This window comes from Eptesicus fuscus, chromosome 15 (genome assembly GCF_027574615.1).
Source record: "Eptesicus fuscus isolate TK198812 chromosome 15, DD_ASM_mEF_20220401, whole genome shotgun sequence".
In the NCBI taxonomy this organism is placed as follows: Eukaryota; Metazoa; Chordata; class Mammalia; order Chiroptera; family Vespertilionidae; genus Eptesicus; species Eptesicus fuscus.
Genome location: NC_072487.1, coordinates 22,748,823 through 22,773,066, shown reverse-complemented (window position 1 = coordinate 22,773,066; position 24,244 = coordinate 22,748,823). Strand labels below are relative to the sequence as shown.

The window sequence follows — 24,244 nt, the reverse complement described above, 5'->3', positions numbered from 1 at the left end:
CAGGGTCTGCCGGCTGCTGGCCAGGGCCTGAGGGCCTGTTGGTTGCCAGGAAGGGCCTGCTGGCTGCTGGACAGGGCCAGAGGGATGGGGGGAGAGACTGTGGGAGGTTTGCCAGCCAGTGGGGAGAGACTGGGGGAGGTTGGCTGGCCATAAGAGGTTGCTCCTGTGTTGAGCATCTGTCCCTGGTGGTCAGTGCGCGCCATAGCGACTAGTTGACTGGTCATTCCGGTTGTTCCAATTGTTCCGGTTGTTCGGTAGTAATGGTCACTTAGGCTTTTTATATACAGACTAGAGGCCCAGTACATGATTAAATCATGCACGTGTAAGGTCCCTACACGCTTTCGCTTTCAATCGCGGGGGAGCTGAGTGCCTGTCCGCTGGTGCCGGAGCGGACAGGCACCCAGCTCCCCCGGTTTTGATGGTCCGCGGTGGGAAGTGAGCTCGCTGCCCCAGAGGCCCCTTCTGTGCCGCAGCACAGCCATGGCGCAGACACTGAGCTCATGCGGCCGCTGGCGACGCGAGCTCAGTGTCCCACCGGCCCAATTGGCCACCCCGGCCACTCCGAGTCCCGCCTCCCCGCGCCTCCTGGTCAATCATGGGCATAGCGAAGGTACGGTCAATTTGCATATTTGTCTATTATTAGGTAGGACTAGAGGCCCAATGCACGAAATTCATGCAAGGGGCTCGGTCCTTCCAGCCCCGGCTGCCTCAGCTGGCCCTTGCAGCCCCTCACAGCCCCTCACAGCCTCGGCCGGCCCTCACAGCCCCAGCTTCATCCGAAGGTCATCTGGAAGGATGTCCAGAAGGTCGTTTGGCTGTTTGGTCTAATTAGCATATTAGCTCTTTATTATATAGGATAGGATGTGATTTATTTTATGAGATTATTCATTAAAATTGCAATATATAAATATGATATTTAGAATGAGTTAATGCCATTAAAGTAATTTCATATATTTGCATATTTCTTAAAAGTGTAGCTAGCTTTTCTTATTTGGTGTTAATAATTAAGTTGATACCAGGAATGCAAAAGCGTTTGCTTTTTTTTTTTTACATATCAGGAAACAGGTTCCTGAAAGTGAGGGTGACTTGCCCCAGGCAGTCAGGTGAATACATGGGTTCAGATGCCTGCTACTCCTCTTACCACCTGCTGTATAAACCTGGAAACTACTGTAATGGCTTCCATATCAGGTAGTTGTGAGGATTAAATGAGATATGCTATGTGAAGCACTTAACAGCACAGTACCTGGCATATAGTAAGTGCCTAACAAATATCAGATGTTGTGACTTGTTATTGTTATTGCTATCTCAGAACTGGCTCAAACAATCCTGACATGGTTAAAAGATTAAATAACTGATCACATAAATATCAAGAGAGAGATCTCAAGATAGCAATACCCAGAGTTTAAAGTTGGACACACATTCTAAAAGAAAACTGACTGACATAACTATCACTGTGATTCTTGACCAGGAGAATGAGCTGCATTGGCTGTTAAGCGGTTTGTTTTTTTAACCAAATACTCATTGATGTATGTCTTCTCACCATTCACTAGACATAGGTTTAAGGAATTTCGATCAAATTGAGAAAAATCACCTACAAATAAAAACTGGTAGAATGGCAACAGTGCGCGAGTGTCTGAACCCACTTTATCTTGGGGATCAAAGTTCTCCTGTTTTAACTGCCACATTCCAGCCTGGACAGAATAGTTTCTGTGTAACTAACTGGCAAGTCTAGCATCTTGACTGGAAGTTCATAGAGAAGGGCTTTAACATAATGTCTTTGAGGACAATGAACTCCTCATTCATTCAGGGCAGGAGCAGTCCTGATAGTGCGCAGGGCCATGCAAACTCAAGCTGGTTCGGCTGGGCCATCACTGTTCTTGTTGTAAAGCATCTCTGAAAGGAAATGGACGAAATAGGAAAACAAAAGTATCTATAGTCATGTTTTATGGCAAATATACAAAGTCAATATGTGTGACTGTTTTGTGAACCACAGAGAAAGTTCTGCCACTTGTTGCTCGGTAAGGGCCTGAACAGCAGTGTCGGTGGGATAAATCAAGGCACATCCAGGCAGGCAGAAGGAAGAAATATTTACACCGGGAAGAAAAAAGAAAACATGTAATCATTTCTTCCTCTAGTAAAACCACACTGAGATTTGGTGACAGCTCGTTAACTCAGCCACACAGGCATGTATTATTATAAAATGTAACTTATATCCCTTTTTAAAAAATGTTTTACTTAGGAGAGATTGAAGAACAAGTTTTTAAATGGAGATGTAGTAGCAAAGTTGGGAATATGAGTGAGAAGGAGGCAGCCCTGGGTCCAAATTTTAGCTCTATTGTTTCCTAGCTATCTGACTGGAGATTTATCCAAGATAATTAAGCTCCATGTCTTTTAACTACTAAATGATAATAATACTGACTTGTTTGGGTAACTATAATGATTACATTAGGTACACAAGACAGTCTCGACATGCTGTAGTTATTTTTATTATTAAACTATATAATAAAAGGCTAATATGCAAATCGACCAACCAGTGGAACCACCGGTCGCTATGACGCACACTGACCACCAGGGGTCAGACACTCAATGCAGGAGCTGCCCCCTGGTGGTCAGTGCACTCCCACAGGGGGAGTGCCGCTCAGCCAGAAGCCAGGCTGATGGCTGGCAAGTACAGTGGCGGTGGCGGGAGCCTCTCCTGCCTCCACGGCAGCACTAAGGATGTCCGACTGCTGACTTAGGCCTGCTCCCAGCACAGTCAGACATCCCCTGAGGGCTCCTGGACTGAAGAGGGCGCAGGTCAGGCTGAGGGACCCCCACCTCCCCAAGTGCACAAATTTCGTGCCCCAGGCCTCTAGTTACTAATAATTATTATTACTATAAAATAAATCAGTAATTATAAGAGGGATCCCTGTGTTTCTGAAGAGAAAGGGAAGTCATTTGTGGATCTTTCCATCACATTATCTTTCTCACTAACATTCATTATTTTATATAAGAAGGGAGTCTATGCACTGAACCAAAGAGTGAATAAAGCATATAGGAATAGGAAGTAGGGGAGTTTTACCCTACAAACCACCCAAAATTCAAAAATAGTTTTGAGTCTATTTAGAACATTTTAACAAAGAAATTATTATGGAAATAAAAATACATGTCCTTTTTTCATGTATCTATTTTCTTCAAAAAACTGTTATCACAGAAAGAACCCAGAGTACATTTACTCAGGTGTAAACAGATGTCAATACACCTAAGAAAATGTCCCAACTTTCCTAACAAATCAGAAGAAAAGCAGAAGAAATAATAACCTAAGACTTGTAAGGAAAACCATTAATTTAGCATGGTGTGAGTGGAATAATGAGGGTTTTATAAAAAATCAATCATAAAGACCATGATGCTTATTGTTGAAGAGCTGGATTGCTATGCCTGGCTCTTGACTTGCTTAATCCTCTCTTTAAGGCCTTTTCATTTTCCCTATGTAACCTTTGTAGCCTACACAATCAACACATCCATTTTCAGGGTCTCATACAAAAGCACAATAGAATAGGAGAAAACAATAAATGAGAAAAGACTGATTAATTTAGGAGAAGAGGTTGACTTGGAAATCATTATAACTTTATTTTGTATATCAGAATAAATCAAAATTGAAAGTAACTACTGACAAATGGAAGATAAATGATCATTTCAATCCTTTTTAAAATGTAACTAAATTAAAATAAGCCTATCTTTTTAATATGCAGAGATTATAACATTTTCCTTCTACCCTAATGTGGACAGAGTAACTTTACCATCTAGAATTAGAGTTAAGGAAGAACTCCAAAGACAAATTTGGACTCTGTCACTTAACTAACTCAACCACAGATTTCTCATTTATGAAAGGACAATAAAGTATCTCACATGGTTACTGAGGATTAAACAAATCACATTGATGAAACTCTCAGAAGTGCTCACTAACCTAGCCGTTTTGGGTCAGTGGAGAGAGCATCAGCCTACAGACTGAAGTGTTCCGGGTTCTATTCCAGTTAAGGGCACATGACTGAGTTTTGGGCTAGATCCCCAGTGTGGGGCGTGCAAGAGGCAGCTGATCAATGATTCTCTTTCATCATTGATGTTTCTATCTCTCTCCCTCTCCCTTCCTCTCTGAAATAAGTAAAATACACACACACACACACATATATATATGTATATATATATGTATATATATATATATATATACACACACACATATATATGTGTATATATATGTGTGTGTGTGTGTGTGTGTATACACAGATATATATATATATTTTTTTAAAGTGCTCACTAAATGTTAGCTGGACAACTATATACTCAAAAGCATTTCGGAAAATCATTATGGCCCAGAAAATCCTACCCACCTTAACTCAAGTCATGTATTGAGCATCAATCAGATCACTATGCAAGGCCTTTCCAAGCCCTTAACTCATTTAGTCCTACAAAAAGCTTTTTTAAGATTGGTATTAGGATTTCCATTTACACAGAAGGAAAGGAGCCGAAGGAAGTTTAAAACACCTGCTGAAAGTCATACAGCTAAAAATGATTTAAAAAATTTAAAAAAGATTTCAGACTCAGAGACAGTTTTCATGGCAGCAAGATCCCTCTCCCTAAGCTCCTCCTCGTCACCTTCTCCAGCGATAAGTCACCCTTAAGACTGACATGCTAACTGCAAAACTTGCAATAGATCTGCTGACATCCCAGGAGTTGGAGAAATTATTGGGTGTACCCACAATGCTACCTTCTAGTCTTCTGTTTGTTCCATGGATTGTAATCATCATCACAAAGCCCCAAGGATACTCACTATTCATCCAAGCTTCACTACGGTACTCGATTTTCTCACGTCTGAATGGTATGGTGCTACCGCAGCTCAGAGCCAGCGCAATGGCTCCAATTAGGAGCAAGGCCAGAGTTCGGAAAGGCAGCCTGAAATGTTTCCAAGTTCCTGCAAGAAAAGCTACAAGCCCCAAGATGCCACCGAGCATGCTTGTTATTACCATACAAACACTACAAAAATATATGTCACACAGATGAAAAAAGTTATATTTGTTCATCAGAATAATCCATTCTCAGGTCTCATTCTTCTCTCAGAAATTGTCCCAAGTTTTCTTAAGTCATTTCCCTTAGATGATGTTTATCTAATCACTACCATTACTCTTTTCACTAAGTATTTATTAAACATCTAATGGCGATGCTTTTTACTTTAGAAGGAAGAACAATAAACATCAGATAATTCTTTTTAAATTGTCTTTCCCTACTGTAAAGTTAGTAAAATGTCTGTCTTCTCTAGATTGTAATTCCAATACCTAGCATAGTGCCCGATACATACTAAGTACTCAGTGAATACTTGTTGAATGACTAAGCAACTTGTTTGCAGATTGAATGGCTTTAAAATGCTATCATAAAATGGCAAACTGAGACAGATTTCTTTTCAAATGTCAGTGATCATAATCTTACTATACTCGCATATCACAACCAACAGCCAACTATACAATCAACATTGTACATCCCTTTATACCAGTGGTTCTCAACCTTTCTAATGCCGCGACCCTTTAATACAGTTCCTCATGTTGTGGTGACCCCCAACCATAAAATTATTATCGTTGCAACTTCATAACTGTAATTTTGCTACTGTTAATGAATCGTAATGTAAATATCTGTGTTTTCCGATGGTCTTAGGCTCTACAGCAGTGGTTCTCAACCTGTGGGTCACAACCCACAGGTTAAGAACCGCTAGCAGGGTCGCCTAACATTAGAATTCATAACAGTAGCAAAATTACAGTTATGAAGTAGCAACGAAAATAATTTTATGGTTGGGGGTCACCACAACATGAGGAACTGTATTAAAGGATTGCGGCATGAGAAAGGTTGAGAACCGAGAAAAGGTGATCACTGCCCTCTAAAAACATATATTCACTTTTTATTTGTCGGAGGAGTAGGGAAAGCATAGAGGAACTAAGAATTTCACACACTAGACATTCTATCTTCAGGAAATAAGCCTGGTAACCTTTCAAGATAAATGCTATTTTAAAATAGCTATAATATATGGTTATAGTCAAAGGATAGTTTTCACTTTATATTTTTTCTCTAATTATCTATGAGGAAATAGGTATCATTTACAAAGAGCAAAATAATTAAGAAAATTCAATATATAAAGCTGAGGGTTATTTAATTATTGAGTATGTCACTCTATCAGTCCACTGCTTTTAGTAACAAAAGTATAAATTTGCATCAGATCATATACTTCATCCCAATAATAAAACACATCTCATCACACTGAAACAATTCTCTTTTTCTACTGAGTTTGGGAGCCCCACTTGATTTTTTTAAAATGTTTTTATTTATTTTAAAGAGAGAGGAAGGAGGAGAGAAACATCCATGTGAGAGAGAAACATGGCTCTGCTGCCTCCTGCATGCCCCCTACTGGGGGACGGGCATATGACCTGACCAGGAATTGAACCAACAACCTTTTGGTACATGGGATGATTCTCAGCCACACGGGCCAGGATAATTTTTAAAATAATAATAGTGATATAAACTGGGCACAAAGTTGAATTCAGAATATTTTTCAATAAAATATTCTTTTGCAGAATATTCTGCTTTCCAGATTTTTTAAAACTGCCTATAGAGTTATCTTCTCAATTCTAAAATACCTAAAACAAATTATTAGATGGTATAATACATGTCAAGTGTATATTCACATTTCCCATTCAAGATATGATTATAAACAAAAAATACTAGAATAAAAGGGTGCTAATAAAACATTTTAAAATATTGTATATAGCATTACACTGAAATCTAGGAGCTAAGCAACATATAAAAATAATTTAGATATTAGAATTCAATGTTACTACCCACATTTTAAAAGAGAAATATTACTCAATCAAAGCCATTTAGTATTGAGAATTTCAGCACCTGGATTAAAGCTTCCTATTATATTTTTCTTTTATTAGCTATTTTTTAAAAATAAAACACCAGATCAAATTAGAAGTACAGCGTATCTTTTTGCCAAACAGAGTTCATTTCTGTAAGAGGTAGATTCTTGGTTATCTCTTTCATTCTGTTCTGTTTTTGTTCTATGACCCCTTAGATAAACCAGCTTAAGACTCACCTCCTCTCTGTGACCTTTCCCTTACAGTCCCTCAGGATCTACTCCCAGAGAGCTCAGCAAATCTAACTATATATAGTAGTTGGTGAGATTGTGAGTTAGTTAGTTGTATATTGTTCCACTACCTTTTGCATTTTTCTTTGTCATAAACACTAGCAAGGGACCCTTATCCTCTGTTTTCTACTTGTAAATTATTTGGAAGAGGCTATCTATATTTTCACTATTTTTTCCCTAACTCCTTTAAATATTAAAAGTGCTCAGTACAGAGCTTCTACTCAATAAATGCATTCCTCAACCATTTTCCACCTTTATCCCAAGCATTATATATTTCCCTTGAAGGACATGTTTTAATAAATTCTTATTTCTACTTCCTTGACTACATGATGTATGTGGAACCATGGTAATCTTATACAAATATAAAAAATTAATATACCACATGGATGTGTATACACACAGACACTTTGGAAAACGCTAGTGACTGGCAAAACGAATAGTAAGATAAAGGTTGTTATTATTCAGTGACTATTGAGGAAAAGTTGCCAACACCAAAATTTTTTAGGCACTTAAAGTATATCGGCAATAAAATGAGTTTTTAAATTTTGTAACATTTTTAATAAACAAGACTAAACAGTCAAAATTGTTCTTCAGAGAATAATCTTACAGAAAATACTCTGTTATCTCTTCCAAACTTTTTGTGGACTTTAAGTACTATTGGAGACATAAAGGAGAAATAATATATATCACTATTCAAGCTCATGAAAAGGTTTGGAATTTTAAAGTCTTGGTTTCCTGCATAAATACCATTCCCTCAAGTATTCCCTGCTAGGCAACTGTTATGGATATGTTTTCTTTTGTTTCCGATTATGTTTATGTCTGGGATTTCTTTACAACCCAAATGGAAGACCTTATAAAAATGGACAGAAATAAAGTATACTGCATTCCAAGAAGAGATGTACACAGGAATCCAGCATGTCTTTATGCTCCCAGGAAAGGCTATTCTTTTAAGTCACCTAGAAATACTGAATTGAGCATTATGATTTGCTGTGGTTCTATGCCATTCACTTCTTTAAGGATCAATTTAAGACATTACATAGCAACTACAATACTGTATTTTAGATTTTGCTATATTAATATATTCCCACTTTTGACAGAGTATTTTCCCTAACAATGTTCTGTTAAAAGGGAGATCAAGTTTTCCAGAATCTTCAGCATAGGTGGTGAGCATTCATTCTATGAACAATTAAATGCTCATTAGCTACAATGTACTGATTACTGATTTAAAAGTCATAGCAATATCAATAACTGCAAACACCTTACTGAGTACCTACAATATGACAGGCACAGTGTTAAGCACCTCAAAAGCACTTTCTCATCTCATCCTCACAACTGCCAAGTACAGTCAGTGCCCACTCCAGAGCTCAGAAAAACAAATCTTAGAAAATATAATGAAATTACCCACTGATACAGTGAACAATAGGTAAACAAACATTTGAACCTACAGCTTGATTCCAGAATAAGCTCGATTGCTAATATGGATGTCACATTTCATATGCTCTTTTTTACTCGTTATATATGAGGGGGAAATGACATTTTTTATACAGATTTTCCCTTGTATTATTCTTAATAACATTCATCTGATTTGCCCCTAATCTTCTCCATTCAGTTTAAATAATTTATACTCATTTATTTATCAAATACTTATTATCTATTTTATGGAGTGCTCCATAACACTTCCATTGATTTGGGGGGTCATGCATTTGCACAATACCCATCTTTTATTCATCTATTTTTCCATCTACAATCGTGCCCCGTTTCATATGCTTTCAAGTTTTCCCAAACATAAACTATCAAAATGGAAATTAGCCACTAAAAGTAGCTGATATTAAACTTTTCCCATTACTGCTAATATCTCTGCCTTATCTTAATCGCTGCTGTATTCAGGTATGCCCTGATATACATAAACACATTGTTAAAGCATAATTTACAGATAGATCTTCAGTGTTATAAAATAATTCTTACCTTAGCAAAAGGATTCATGTAAAGTTTCCCTTTGGAACTGAATTCCCCTTGTGAATTTAATATGTTTTGGTTTCTAAAAATTAAGCTAAGAAAAGTAAAATAAGGTACATGGATGATTGTTTTAAACTTTAAAAAACAATTGTTTAAAACTAAGAAGAGAGATATATACCACACAAAGGAAAATAGAGATATAGTAATTATTAAACTAATCTGAAAATTACAGAAATCCAAGAAGCAGAACTTAAACCAGCTCCTCATAACCAGCTCCATCTTTTTTTCCAATAACTAACATTCAAAAAATGGTTTTTCTTACAACCAATCTCAAACATGACCTACAATGTTATTGAAGTCTGGCAGGAATATTTTTAATGGATCCTTTCTGTTTCCAACCACCATCAATTCCATATTAGCTGACCATATTTAAATAGTAGTTTCCATCCACTGAAAATAGAAGAGAAAGGAGTCATTTTTATGAGGAGCATGGCTGCAGATTGACTTCACTAGAAAAGACTATGAAAAGGTACAGAAGAAAAAACTGGACTCATGAATCAATTGATCTCAATAAGTTACAGATGATAATACCAGACTTTTAATCAAGATTTTCCTCTATATTCCTTTCTTTTTAAGTCCTCAGCTGAGGATATTTTTCCATTTTAGAGAGAGTGGAAGGGAGGAGGAGAGACAGAGAGTGAGAGAAACATCTATGGGAGAGAGACACATTGATTGGTTGCAGGCTCAAGACCTGGCCCTGGCCATGCCCTTGATCGGAAATGAGCCCATGACCCTTCAGTCCAGGAGCAGAAGCTCTATGCATTGAGCCAAACCCACTAGGGCTTCTTCTATGTTCCTTTAAAAAATTGCTTGCTACTATGTAAAATAACTCCTCTAATTTTATTTATTCATTCATTCATTCATTCATTCATTCATTTATTGATTTATTTTTGCTTATTTATGTCCCTGTAGCAGTAAAACTAACACAAGCAACCAAAGTGTCTTTGGGCCTCTCTTAGACTCAGTACCCACAGCTGCATAGGGAGAAAGTCTCTAGGGATTCTCCCAGCTCTAAAATTATATGAGCTAAAGACCTCTTTCTTAAAAAAGAAAGCTTTTTATCTAGATTGAACCAAACTATCTGACTATTGGACTCTGAATTGAGCAACATGAGAGTGTTACTCAAGAGTCAAGTTACACATTTTCTATTTCTCTTTAATAAACAAATGTATTAAAATCCCATATTTAATAAGAGTATGCTAAGCTTCATTAAATATTGCTTAATCTGAAGGGCAATGCCCTTCAGCCAAGGTAACTAGAGGCCAAATTCCTAGGATGCCAGAACTCAGAGGGACAGTAGAAGTCCTCAAGCCAATTCCCTCACTTGACAGATAAAGAAACTGAGTCACTGAGAGGCCCAAAGGCTCCCAGACACTTGCAAACAGTAGACAGGCTACCTAATTTTCTTTCTCCTTCAGCATGCTGCTTCAATCACTATGTGGCACAGAGTGAAATTCTCCATCAGTAAACAAAGGAGCAGAAGAAGGTAATTCCATTACCGGGCCACTAAATAATTTAGAGCCTAATTTTTCTTCTTTTTTAATGCAAAGACCTTATGTTCAGAAACTTACAGTTCAAAGTACATTAACTAAAGCCATGTCCATATGTAGATATATCTTCTCCCATAAGCATCTTAAGAGGCTAGCAAACAAAAAAATAATAATTTATCATCGGCCCCTAGAAAACAAAAACTGAAATTAAAAGAAAGAATGGAGTTAATCTAAATTGTATATTTTCATTCCTTCTAAAAGGATTAAATAACAGAATTCTAAATGGTTTGTTTGTACTTTCCATGCAATATGTAGATTAAGCATGAAATTCTGTTTGGGACACTTTGACATCTGTTTTCAGTGCATTACAATGAAATCTGGGGACTTGATACATACATTTGCTGTAATAAAACTGTCACTAATCAGTGTTTTCCAAAATATTGCCCATAACTATTACTATTCAGTAGTCTCATTTGCATGATCTAATATTGTTGCTACATCGTGTTTTTCCCTGACAATGTGTTAGCTGGTCCCAGGCACATGGTCTAAAATGGATGCAAACCACTCAATAATCTCTGCATTTCCCTAGTACTCTGTGAATACGCATGCAATCTGTCCTAAAATTGAACTAATCCTTCATCCTTCACAAAATATTTTCCCTGTAACTGGAACATCTAAGACTGGATTCACATCAACCGCAATAAAGAGCCCACATCGAGGAGGAAATTATGCCTCATGGGGCTTCTACAACAGGAGATGTAAACATAATCCTAACTCAGAAGTCCCTTCAACAAATCTGTTATATGCTGCTTGCTTAGTGAATACACAGTCTGCCATTAACTTAAACCATTTCTGTGAAACGCTGGACAAAACCAAAGCAGACTTTAAAACGGGGTCTCCTTCATTTTCTCTACGATTAATAAATAACTGTATCAATGGCAGGTACCAATAAATAACTGTATCAATGGCAGCTCACAAGGTGTTAACACAACCTCCTGTATTATTAGATTTTAAAAATGCTTCCACATCATATTGCATGTATCTGGTGGGTCATGAACAAAACCTGGATCTCAGGGGAGAAGTAATTCTGAGAGCCCAAACATGGTATCCATCAAAAAACAAAATCTTACTAGAAATAATGTATCTACCTATGCTGACTCGAAATGAATTCCATATTTTATCAGTATTTGAAATCATATTGCTTAATGGTCCAATATAATTTCCTTTTGTCCTCCTATGAACTCATCTTAAACCTGAAATATGTTTCTCTAGACACATGTTTTATATTATACAAATGTTGGATACAAAAAGCAGATTAATTGTAGACCCTAATGCTGTGTTTGTTAGTACTAAGAAGTCATTCCAAATGTTCCAAAAGAGATTAATGTAGTATAACAAGTCTATTTAATTATTGTAAGACCAGTGATCCTCATATTACTATAAGCAGCTTTTCCCTTATTTGGAGACTGAACAGATACTGTTACATGATAACTGTTAGCCTTATCCAAAAATATTAATGCTTCACCATCAGGAAATTTAAAGAAATATGTTACCATGTCCAGGAGGCTCTGAAAGACAACCGATATTTAAGAACCATGTACGCATTCCCATTTTAAGTCAACATCAACTTTAAACCATGAGTGTAAACAAAGCTTTTTCCAATGAATTAGAAAGACAAAATACCAAATCCTCCTGCCATCAACAGCAATACATTTTCTATATCTTTAACATTTTCACATGCGTTTGTTTCCTGAATTAAAATACATGCCTTTTTTAACTTTTGTGCACTGCATGAACAGAACTAAAAAGCCAGGTATATTCTCAAAAAGAAAAGGCATGACACAGATTATTAAAAAGTATGTGCCAGAATCTAAACAAGCTAATCAATGTTCTGATTCTGCTTTCTGTACACCCTAGTTACCCTTTAACTGATGAACAAACAGTGAGGTAACTTTTCCTATTAACTCCTGGCTAGAACCCCTTGGCTATGATTATAAAGGGCTTCATATAAGAGTATGATTTTTTTGTTTTTCGCACTGCATCAATGTGACATGCGATTTAAAGTATTTCCCTCATAGGGATTGAGGATATGGGCTAATGTGTCCACTTTCCAAACCTGCTGTGCAAAGTGAGGGAGGGGAGCGACCCACAGGCCCTGGACAGCAAGCACCATGACCAGTTCCCCAAGGATCCTGCCCGCACAGCGGCTTCATGACCACATGGATCCAACCAACCAGAGCCACTCAAGTCAAACACTAATCCCAAATCTAGTTTGGAAAGAAAAAGTAAATGTTTTAACCACTTCCCATTTTGCTTCCAGTTGTTCTTAGTAAAAGTGAAATCACTGTAAGTAAGAAATATTAACTTTTTTCCTCCAGAGATCATTTAATTAATTTTCTCAATGCCATAAAAAGGACGAATGGGAAAGACTGGCCTAAAAAAAGAAGAGTTAAATGGCAATTAAATCAAAACAATTCATGTAACTAATTAAACATCTTGCGTTTCAACCCAACCAGAGGTCATTTTTAAATAAAGACATTTTCAGGCTTAGATCTAAAAACCAGCAGCTTGCTCTCTTCAAGAACAATCCAGTCTAGCCACATCATCATCACTTCTGTCCAACTAAATCTAAAACATACGTGTAGCGCTCCCAAATGTTGGCAATTTAATTTTTTGGTAAATAAGAAGTCTTGTGCGTTTACTGGAGTACAATGGAATACAGAGAATTGCAATGAGTTACTTGCTAGGATACACTTCATTCGACACAAAAGTTGAGTTAATTACTCAAGAGTGCCACTAATAAAATTATTTTATGTTTTCCTTTCAAATACTCCTAGATTGACCAAGAAATGAATTCCCTGGTAATTCTGATATAAAGGATTGCTAAAATTTATACAGTCATTCCAATTTAAATCAATTTCAAACTACATGCAACTAGCTAACTTCACGTGCCTACATTCAGAGGATTTACTAACAAATATCTATACACATTACTGTGATCAGGACTTTTTATTTTCTCTCTGGAATGTCTTATCATCTGAAATATATGACAAGTAATTGACGACCTCATTTAATGCCCAACCACTCCTTCTCTTCACTATTGGGTAGTTTCTCTGGAAGTGTACATTAGGTTATGTCCCTTTATAGTAATAACAGCTGTTATTGACAGTATTGCTTTCACTTACCTTAATTATTTCATGTGACCCTAAAACAGCCCTGTGAAGTAGGCTGCTTAAGTGACTTGACCAAGGTCACAACGCTGATAAAGGGCAGAACCAAGACTAGAACCCAAAATGTCAGATTCCTGCACTTACTTTCTATGCTCCACAAAGACCGAAAAGGCAGGAGGGAGGGAGATGGGCTCAACTCCAAAAGCAATCCAAAATTCAGAGAATGACAGAATACTTTAAATTGCACGTTATTTACTCAATCTACAAATGAGACCTCCTTCTTATGTAATTCCAGCAAGATGTAAGCCCTACCTCTGTCTTTGTTTCTCTAACTTCTCTTCAGCTCTGCAGCGCAGGCATGTACGCATGCACGCACCAATTACCCATGGTCCAGGAACTTAACCTCTTTAACTCAACAGCTGAGATCCATTTCAATTGCTTTCAATGGAAGAACTCAGGCAGACTTCTGGAAGAAGGCATAGACATTTTTTAAATCCTCAGGGGCTGGTTGCTGTTTTTGTACCACAGCCCCACTGCACATGATCCATTAGCCCACTAACCACATCCCAACCCAACTCCGCGTCCGCTCTACCACTGAGGACACCAGTGCATAAGAAAAGGGCAAGAGAGATATTCTCTAGTCTAGATTGGTTATTATAGGAGAGGAGAGAGAAACAGAGGCTACTGACTAAAATCAGATTCAGTGCATTTCATTCACCCTTTCTCCTGAGATTATAGGGTGCTGGATTGCCAATATAATTAATGCTGAAAAGCATTTTAATACCTTGCTATTGGGAACATTCCTGGGGGAGTAATAGTTTAAAACAACAACAACCAAAGGAAGAGAAAGAGAAAGAAGAAAAACCCTCTCACCTGCCATTTCAGATGTTTTTTAAAATGGGAATAGAAAAATGGAGCGCTTTTTCCCAAGGTTCTCTTGCCTGCACCACATTGTGTCTCATCTGTCAGTGTACCCACACACATGTATAAACAGTATGCGACATACCAGTCAGGAAATGCACATTCTAACTTAAACTTCCTTTTTTCCTCTAATAATGTAAAAATAAAATGTAACAGCTTGGATTTTAAATATTTAATCTGGCAAATATAGGAAGAATCATGAACTACAATGTCATATTTGGCAAAGAAAAATTTGGTAGGATAAAAATATCTGTTTTAACATTTTAGAAGGCATTTCCAATATTTTAAAAATAAAATTATTTCACTGCTGCAAAAGAGAACAGATATAAAACTCTCTGCTTTTGCATATGAGCTCTTTATAGAGAATAGAAAAGAAAACAATTTTTATATCCATTAAAATAAATATTTAATTTCTCATACTGGCAAAAATCCCCACAGAATTGAAACTTCAATTTTACTAATGGTTCACCTACTATGTCATAAAATTTAGCTATCTAAGTCACAAAAAAATAGGCTTCCTCTAAAATTATGTTATGAGATGGAATACATAAAGTTGCAACATCACTCTCATTTTTATTTTTTATTTTTTACTTTTTTTCCTACATGTTGAGCATACAGCTTTTTCCAAAACTGGACCAAAATTTATAGGGAGAAGTTTAAAAGTCAGTCGTTTTAGGACTTACACATTGGTAACCGAAAGCATAACTGAATTTACCACGTTTACCCTATATAAGGACAATAAAATATTTTTATTGTAACAGCTGAAAATGTTGAAAAGTGATTATTAAGGAAGCCATAAATATAAAAAGCTGAAAAGCTGACCCCAGAAGAGTGGGGGAAAGGAAATTGTGATATGCATCATCATAAAACACGGAAACTGAACATCTCAGCAGAAGAAACCAAAATGCCTCCCCAAGCCAGAACACTATCCCTCACCTCCTACAGCAAGGAGGGCTGCAAATCTGTCCCATCACTGTCAGCAAACAAAAGAAAGTCACTTCTCCAGCCAGACCATGTCACACAGAAGACGGAGCTATGCAGAGGGACGCCTCCAGTCCACTGGGGTGTAAAGTCAGGGCTGGGGCTTTTTGTCAGCTATTACCATAAAAGAATAAGAGGAAACAGTGACATTACTACACAATAGAAAGGTCAAACAGCTTGCAGCCATTTCATGACCCAGACAAGTCAAGGTCAAAGGACTCAGGTAGCAACTTAGCCAGGGCATAAGTTACAGCACAAATGAATTGTTTTAACACATCAGCTTTGGTCAATTAAACCTAACAAGGCAAGTTGCATCACGTAGCAGGGTTCCTGACACCAAGGCCAGAAGCTGAGACCGACCTCATAAAACAAGGCTTTTAACATAGCATAGCAAATTTAAGGTAATCCATCCAGAAACTGCAGATGTCAGAATAATAAAATACAAGTTGTCCTAAGCAGGAACATTTTTCACACTTTAGAATTCACTAATAGAGGGGTATAGACTTCATATTGACATCCTCGTGTTATTAACATAGACGTAAACGTAATCCCATATTCACATGAATTACAGAATTCACCCTCTTTCAAATAACTTTCTTAACATCTGGGCTCATGATTAGGTTTGTGTTCTAAACTCTACCATTCCTGTTAACAGCAATACATTTCTCCATGTAATTTTTTTTCAATGTGAGTTTTGAACAAGCAAGTTTTGGGAAAAAAAATATTCAGCTTCACTCAACATCAGAATATATATATATTTATGTCACAATATTAACAGATGCTTGTTAACTGCTTTTGTGTAGTTTTGTGGGAGATATATGTATTTTAAAATTCAACTGAATACTATTTATTGAGTTTTCTTTTTTGAAGCTAACCAGAATTTTAAAACTGCATATATTTGGGTTAAATAATCTTTTTTCAAAGGCCATTCTGATTTTTTTTTTTGCACTTACTTAAACAAATCCCATTTTCAACTGACTTGTGCTTCAGCCATAACTTACTACATGCTCTGAACTGACTTAAATTTCTGAAAATATACAACCTCCAGGCAACTCTCAGCTAGTAAAATTACTTCATCCATCACCCCATATTTTCAATTATATAGTCCTTATTCAGAGTTCTTTAATTTGTCTGTGATTCATCAATGCTGTCCTGTATAAATGATCATTATAAACAGAGAGAATGTGTGTATCTAAGTGTTTTATTACAAACCATATATTTATGCACAAGAATAGTTTGCATTCCCATCTTAGAATATCACTTAATTTAAATTTCCAGGAAAAAAAAAATTTGGGGGGGTATGTGTGGCCTTCAATTCAGCCTCAAGGTCTTTCCACCTCGTTGGTTAATTGGTAGCCATTTCTTCCAATTTTCTGAATAATATAACAACCAAAAAGCCCAACCATTCAAGTCCCATTAGCCTCACATCCTGTAATGCTCAGTCTAATACAAGCTAACCCCACAGACTCACTCCTCACCACGCACACTTAGTTTTCACAAGTTCTCTGCAGTTTGATGATCTGTTCTCTATGCCAAATCCTCACAACTGAATTCAGTTAAATTAACCACATCACATAATTAGAGTTCAAGGGCCCAAGAATGTACTTTAACATGAGAAGACATACCACGCTGCCACAGAAAAGTGAGCGTGATTAAGAGGAAGCTCCCCTCTTGCTATGCTTGGCACTGAGGCATGCTGCTGTAATAACTCCAGTTTCCGATCGCATAACCACCAGTCCTTGAGATTTCTAAAAGTATTCCTCCTCCACAAGGATGGAGGGAGGGGGGGGAGTTAGAAAACTTTGCTTTGAACCTTATGCTGGCTAATCATTTGCTCTGCCACAGCACAGACACTGAAAAACGCCTCAGTGTCCCGAGTTCGACTTGCATCAACTTCAAACTAGCAAATGCTGTTCTTTGTTACACACTGCAGAGAAACTTCCACCCAAAAGCTACTTTCAGAGCCGGGGATCACCCTTGCCTTCACCCATAATTCACAGGCATTTAAGAATTTCCTATTTCAATGAGAATGTAATGCTATTTCCACCCTCTGCAGATCTAAAGCTTCACACAAAAGCAATCTCATTATTCCTTATATTATAAAGTTCGTTATCGTGTAAGCCACCGGGATGACAGAAATGAAAACTTATCTCAACTTTAGGAATTCCAGAAAATTCTGACGCAGCTACCCAATGGGTCCCTCCCCTTTTAGATGCTTAAATTATTAACCAGTTGGCAGAGGTGGCAGGAGTCAGAGTCCTATAAAAGAGCTCTTTAAGAAGCCCACTGGTCTAGGTTTTCCATCCACCGAGCACAGTGAAAGTCAGATATCTTGGATTGTTGTTTCAAATCGTGGTGCCAAACTTAAAAGGAAAAAGTTAATGGAGGATTAATACTTTGATTTCCTTTGGGCAGTTTCCTCTCCAATTCAAAATTCAGGGAAAAACAAGTAAATTTAAAAAAACCCTACCAAATCTAAATTACATTTATCTGTAGATATACTTCCAAGGTACCACTTTAGAAATTTTAAAGAACTAAAGCAGGGACAATAAGTGGGCTCCCTGAATGGCTCCTGCCCAGCTCCAAGTCTCCAGGCACCTACTGCACTATTGGGGGGGGGCGAGGGGGAGTAGGGGGGCAGGGGTTGGCACCTTTTAGAAGCCCAACTATCAGCCCCTGTCACAGCAATTCACATTTCCCCCAAATTACCACTATTCCTGAATAACGGACATCATTTCAGTTCTTTTACCTATGGAGTTCTTTTCCACACAGGAAGCAAAGTGTACTACATTTGCAAATCCAAATATATTATCTAGATGAATATTTTTTTCACAAAATATGTAGGGCTGTGTGTATGCAGCGAGAGTACAAGTGTGGAGGGGTGCCGAACACTGTCACTGGGATATTTTACCAACCTCTGCTGCCTCTAGAATGTGGGTCATTATAGTTTTTAAATATCTGAAAATCCTAATTGATAGAACAAATGAGCCTACCTCTTTCTCTCTCTCCTCTCTCTCTCTCTCTCTCTCTCTCTCTCTCTCTCTCTCTCTCTCTCTCTCTCTCTCTCTCTCTCCCTCCCTCTCTCTCTTTCTCTTTTCCCTTTGAAAAGTGAGATCATATTAACAGCAATGCAAGAGCTCAGTTTGCCATATCAGAACACAGATGCCAAGCCTCCCCAGCTGGCATGTGGGGCCTCAGAGTTTAACTCTTGAGTTGTCTGGCCATGCCATCTCATGGCAGGGACGTCATGGCACAGAGAGAAAACTGCTGACCCCTCAGACCGCGTTTTCTTCTTATCAGCGAGAAAACTGCTAAGTATCTTATCTTACAATATATGTTCCCACAAAGGTCTCATTAAGCCTAGGCATCAGACATGCCAGTGAGAGCCCTTCTTTATCTGGTGAACTGTGTGCGAGCCAGAATGCAAACAAATGAGCACTAGAGTTCAGGAGTTCAGTCAAGGACAGGATGCTGGGTAGGGAAACTTAGCAGTGTTCCCCTAAATCAAACGTGCTTGCAGACTGTATGCTCTCTAGCCTCTCACAAGGCCAGCACACCCCAGCTCCTCCTAGACGGCAGCCTCAGTTTAACACACTGTGAAAAGCGCTGTGTTTCTTCCCCATAATGGGAAAAACCTGCAAACGAAGTGAAATTTATTAAAATGTTAAAGCACGCCGTCAACTCGCACACAATTATCTACTCGGGCTTTTCATAAAGAAATAATTGTTGCCCCCAAAGGACTCTAAAAGTCAGGGACTGAAGGAGGAAAATACTTCCTAGCATGTACTTCCTTGCTGATGGTATGTGACAACCAGGAAGGGTTCCGTTTCAAAAACAAGCAGGATTGCAACCTCCCCCCTGTAAACAAGTCGTAGTTTTCAAAACTTCAAGACGCACTTTAATGAACATTCAACAATCAAACAGCAGCAGCTGCCACCTAACAGTGGATCCCAGTTTCAAGGGGGCCACGAGGCTAAAGCAAATGCCTCTCTGTTGGGAGCCATGAGGTTCCTGGACTCTCGTCAGCCTCCAAAACATGTTTAATACGAGTGCAAAGTACAGTCCAAAAACCAGTTAGGCTGACTTCCTTCAAACTCTAATCTGTTAAAACTCATGACAACAGTGACTACCTCCTGAGATCTTTCAAGGTCTCCGTGTGTTGTGACCTCTCTCTTTCCTCAGAACCCTGCACTGCCTCTGAGAAAGCCCAGTCCCCACTTCCTCACCCCACCCGGCTTTCTTTCCCCGTCAGGCAGGGCACAGCCTGGCAACCCAAGGCCTCCCATAGGCCAGACTGCCTTCTGTGCAGAGCTTTGGGTAGAACTGCTAATCCTTCTGATTAATTAACCAGAGAATGGTGGTTGACTAGAAAGCAATATTAATGCTAACTATCTAGGAAACTTCAACCAAAATTATTTCAGCCTTTTGGTTGGTTTTCCTGGTGTGCAGAACTGTGCACTGAGAATTTGGCCACGTTTGGATGCAGCACTGGAACATTCAGGGATGCCGGATATATATCAGACCTTAAAACCACAGGTTTCCTCCTTCAGGTTTACTCATGTATATTTTTTAATCATTTACACTGGAAAGAAAAGTGAGGTCCTCTCAACATGTTGGTATACATTTTGGGAGTGTGGGAATGGAGGGTACGTAGTGATGTGACTGAAAGCAATAGTCAGTCCTAATGAACACAATACACATCGCTCCGTTAGTCTGGTCCTCCACACCCTCCTCCTTGCACAGCCCGCACCCTATAGGAAGTACACGTGTGTCCCTGGAAGGTGTGCTGTGCGGGGCTTGCGTGCTTTTTGTGTGTTGTTTTGCTTTGCTTTGCTTTCATACACGCAATAACAAAGACAATATGGGGAAGAGGTACCACCTGCCCAGGAATCATTGGACATCTTTAATATCTTTGGGAAAATGGAGGCCCTTTAGAGCTTTCTTTTTTTTTTTTTTTCTTTTGCCTTTAATCTGTCCCAATTTTAAAAGATAAAAAAAAATAAAAATAAAAAAAAGAAAGAAAGGGTTTTACATTAGCTAAGGTTTGCAGCAGCAAACAAGCAAGCAGCTTTCATTCAGGGATTGTCAGAAACTTTCCAGTGTGCCCACTGCAATGCGGATGCCAACCAACGAATCAAAGGCATTCAGCAACTAGACAAAGAGGGTCTGATGCCAACCTCGGTGCCACTGGCAACCATTATTGGCATCAAGCACACTGTCTGCCTTTTTTTTCCCCTCGCCTGGCACTTCACAAACAAAATGGCGGTTCTTGTAGCAACGAAACAGCCGAAGCGCAGCCCTCTGCATCAATAACGTCCAGTGATTTTATGGATTTAAACACAGTTACTCCCAAATGATGTGTATATTTTAGGTAAAGTGGGAGGGGTTATGTAATGTTATAGATGACTCTACTGAACATGACCCTTTGCTAATGTAGAGAAATAGAAAAAATGGACTAAATTGCGGCCAACCAGGCTATATGCACAGAAGAAGCTGAATAACAAAAGAGGTTGAGCTTTAAAGAAAAGACTGCCTTGCGGCCATGTGATGCCAAAGTCTAATGAACTATATATCAAAAATGATTTTGAAATGCATAAATTTTCCCCAAAACCATATCAGATGCAGATGTAGCACTATAGCTTGTGTCAAAGCTATAGTAACTCTTTCCACATTTAAAAAAAAAAAAAAAAAGATGAGGCTTCTGGGCATGAAAAAAAAAAAAAAAAAGTGTGTGTGGGTTGAACCAAAAGAGAAAGAGGGAAAAAGAAAAGCATAGGGAGTTGGTCAACAGTGGAACTTTATTATATGTTGGTCTTTATTTCATCCTGGAGAAGAGGTGCAGTTTATGATCTTATATAAATAACCAAGAGGACTATTGACATTTCTAGATCTGGAAATTGTCAATATATTGTAACATCACTCCACACTGCAATGCGGATGCCAACTAACAAATCACAGGCACCCTGAGCTAAACAAAGAGGGGCTGATGCCAATCCTGGTGCCAGTGGCAACCATCTTTGGCATTCTCCCTGTTCTCTCTCCTGTTTTCCTCCCGGTCGTTTAGAAGTGAGGCAAGAAAGGAAAAAAGGGGGAAAGGTAATTTTGTTGCTCATTCTATGGCAAACATCACATTTTTCTTTTCTGATTTTTCTTTCATGTTTTTCTTTGTACTTCCTTACCTGATTTATAAAACAGACTTAAGTGGGTTTTCTTGTACTTGGAGGAGAAATAAAAGGTCACTGTGGGAAACAGACAGCCCTCACTGACTGCAGACTTATCTTTTAAGATGCCTTCATTAATCAACTGCAAAACGACATCATTAACCTATATTTGCAAAAAAAAAAAAAAAAAAGTTTTGAAAAAGGGAAAACACAAAAGCATCCTGATGTGATTTGATTTTTTTTTTTTTTCAAAGAAAGAGCCAACAGATGTTAAGAAGAGATGATGTACTGGCAGGTAGGAGAGGATACAAATTAGATGCACAGGGTAAAATAATGAAAGGTTTTTATGATGGAGCAAAATCAATGTTGGATCTGAAAATGTGGTCTCCAAGAGTTGCTTCAAACTTTATGATTCTCATGACTGATGGTGCAATGCAGAAAACATTTTATGCGTGTTTCTTTCTTTCCTCAATCTATCTTCGCAAATCTAAGGGATATGTTCTTTATTGTCAGTTCATCAACCCAGAGAGTTGGCTGCCTGCCCCGGGAGTGGATGTACATACGTGCACACCTCACGGACTAGCCTTCAAGCAAGTTAAAATGTGAGCAGCAGTCAAATGCTTGCAAATCTTCCCTACACTGCACTAAAAAGTTACATGACCCACTTTTTAAAAACTTTACTTCTAGCCTTGACTTTCACAACACAGTTACAACATATTTACAGTCAATCCAGCACATATATTCAACCCACCTTAAAATGTCACCTCCTAGACAGCTGCCAATCAAATTAAGTGTCATGTGCTAATGACCTTTTATTTTAGGACACATAGGGTGAAAATACATATTTTCCCCAAACCATCATTACTTGGACTTTAATTCTTAAATACATAGAAATAATAAATGTAATGTTTCCTTTTTTAAAAAAAAAAGCAATATTTCCCAATGTGTGATGTCCAGCATCATTATTTAAAATCAAACTAAAAAAAAAAGTTAAATGACATTTAAGTATATCTCTAAAATTGTATCAAGGAAAGATAAAGACAAAAAGCACAAGGTAAGTTACTTAGATTTGAGTCAAAGAGTAATTTTGATAGTTTATCTTCGGGATGATAATAAAGTTCATACCACTATATTAAATCCCACATTTATTTGACAAACATCAGATAACTGTCTGCCACCTGACTATCTATTTTCCCTACCGCCAAGCCAAGTTAGGAAATAACCCACCATGTGTAGCAGATCAAACTTCAGTCCACTTTTGGTATGCTGTTTTTTAAAATAATGTTTTACTATGGACTGTTGCTAATACCAGGACATCTATGTCCTGACACAATGATTTGAAGAAAAGAAATTCTCACCTACTTAAGGAAAATATGTGAAGAAAAATAAAAATAGTAAGGAAACATATTTCATCGACTCAAAAAACACTCAGCAAAAATATCACCTATTTTTGAATTATTGAGGCAATATTTATATCACTCTCTTTATCAAGCATTTTTTTAAAAAAATAGGTATGGTATGTGATTTCTGCATTCTGTTTTAGATTTATTTTAAACCAGTGTAACTGGTCCACTTCCTTTTTCTGTTCTATCAGAAGAGCTGCAACTTTTCTCCTCTGCAAGTTTTATGAATTTACATTTAAGTAAACTAACAATATTAAGTGTTCCAAAGTCACTCTGGAAAAATAGGATAACAAATTATTTAAACAACAATAGTCCACTTAACCCACCGAGAATATCATAAGCAGGTATTAATAGAAAAAGCAGGTATTAATAGAAATATTTAAATTAAGTAAGTCTAGGTCTGCATAAAATATACTCTCTGATATTGGCTATCTGAGCATTTCGTAATAGGAAATGTTAACTCTATTTTCAGTGCAATAGCACTAGATTCATGAACGAGGTTCACCTTCCTCATTAGTTATGAGGCTAATACAAAGATTATTAAAGCGCGGTTCGACTATTCATAAATAATGTTACATTTTCACATTGATAAAAGATGGTGCAAGGAATGTAGCCTAAGACAAAACGGTTAAGTGTCATAAACCATATTTTTTCAGACTATTCTGTGTCTTTGAAAAAGACAGATTATTTCAAAGACATTTGCAAACGTATCTCTCTGTGGCCTTTCTTTAAATATCCACGCCTATCCAGGTATGAACGCGCCACGTCTATTTCCAGGGCTTGCACGCGGCAGCGGACACCTGAGCATGCCACTCTACCCAGAGAGGGTGAGGAGGGAGATCTAGGGGCCTCCAGGACCGTTTAACCCGAGCCAGATATCCCCGACGTGGGACTTGTGGGCAAGTGTTTGCGGTGCGAGAAGAAAGAACAATCTGCT

General features: G+C 37.9%; 1 protein-coding gene across 13 annotated transcripts in view; it reads right to left on the bottom strand.

The window, feature by feature from the left end:
- NFIB (nuclear factor I B) overlaps positions 1-24,244 on the bottom strand; it is a 231,906-nt gene that overhangs the window by 192,375 nt on the left and 15,287 nt on the right. The window lies entirely within an intron of this gene.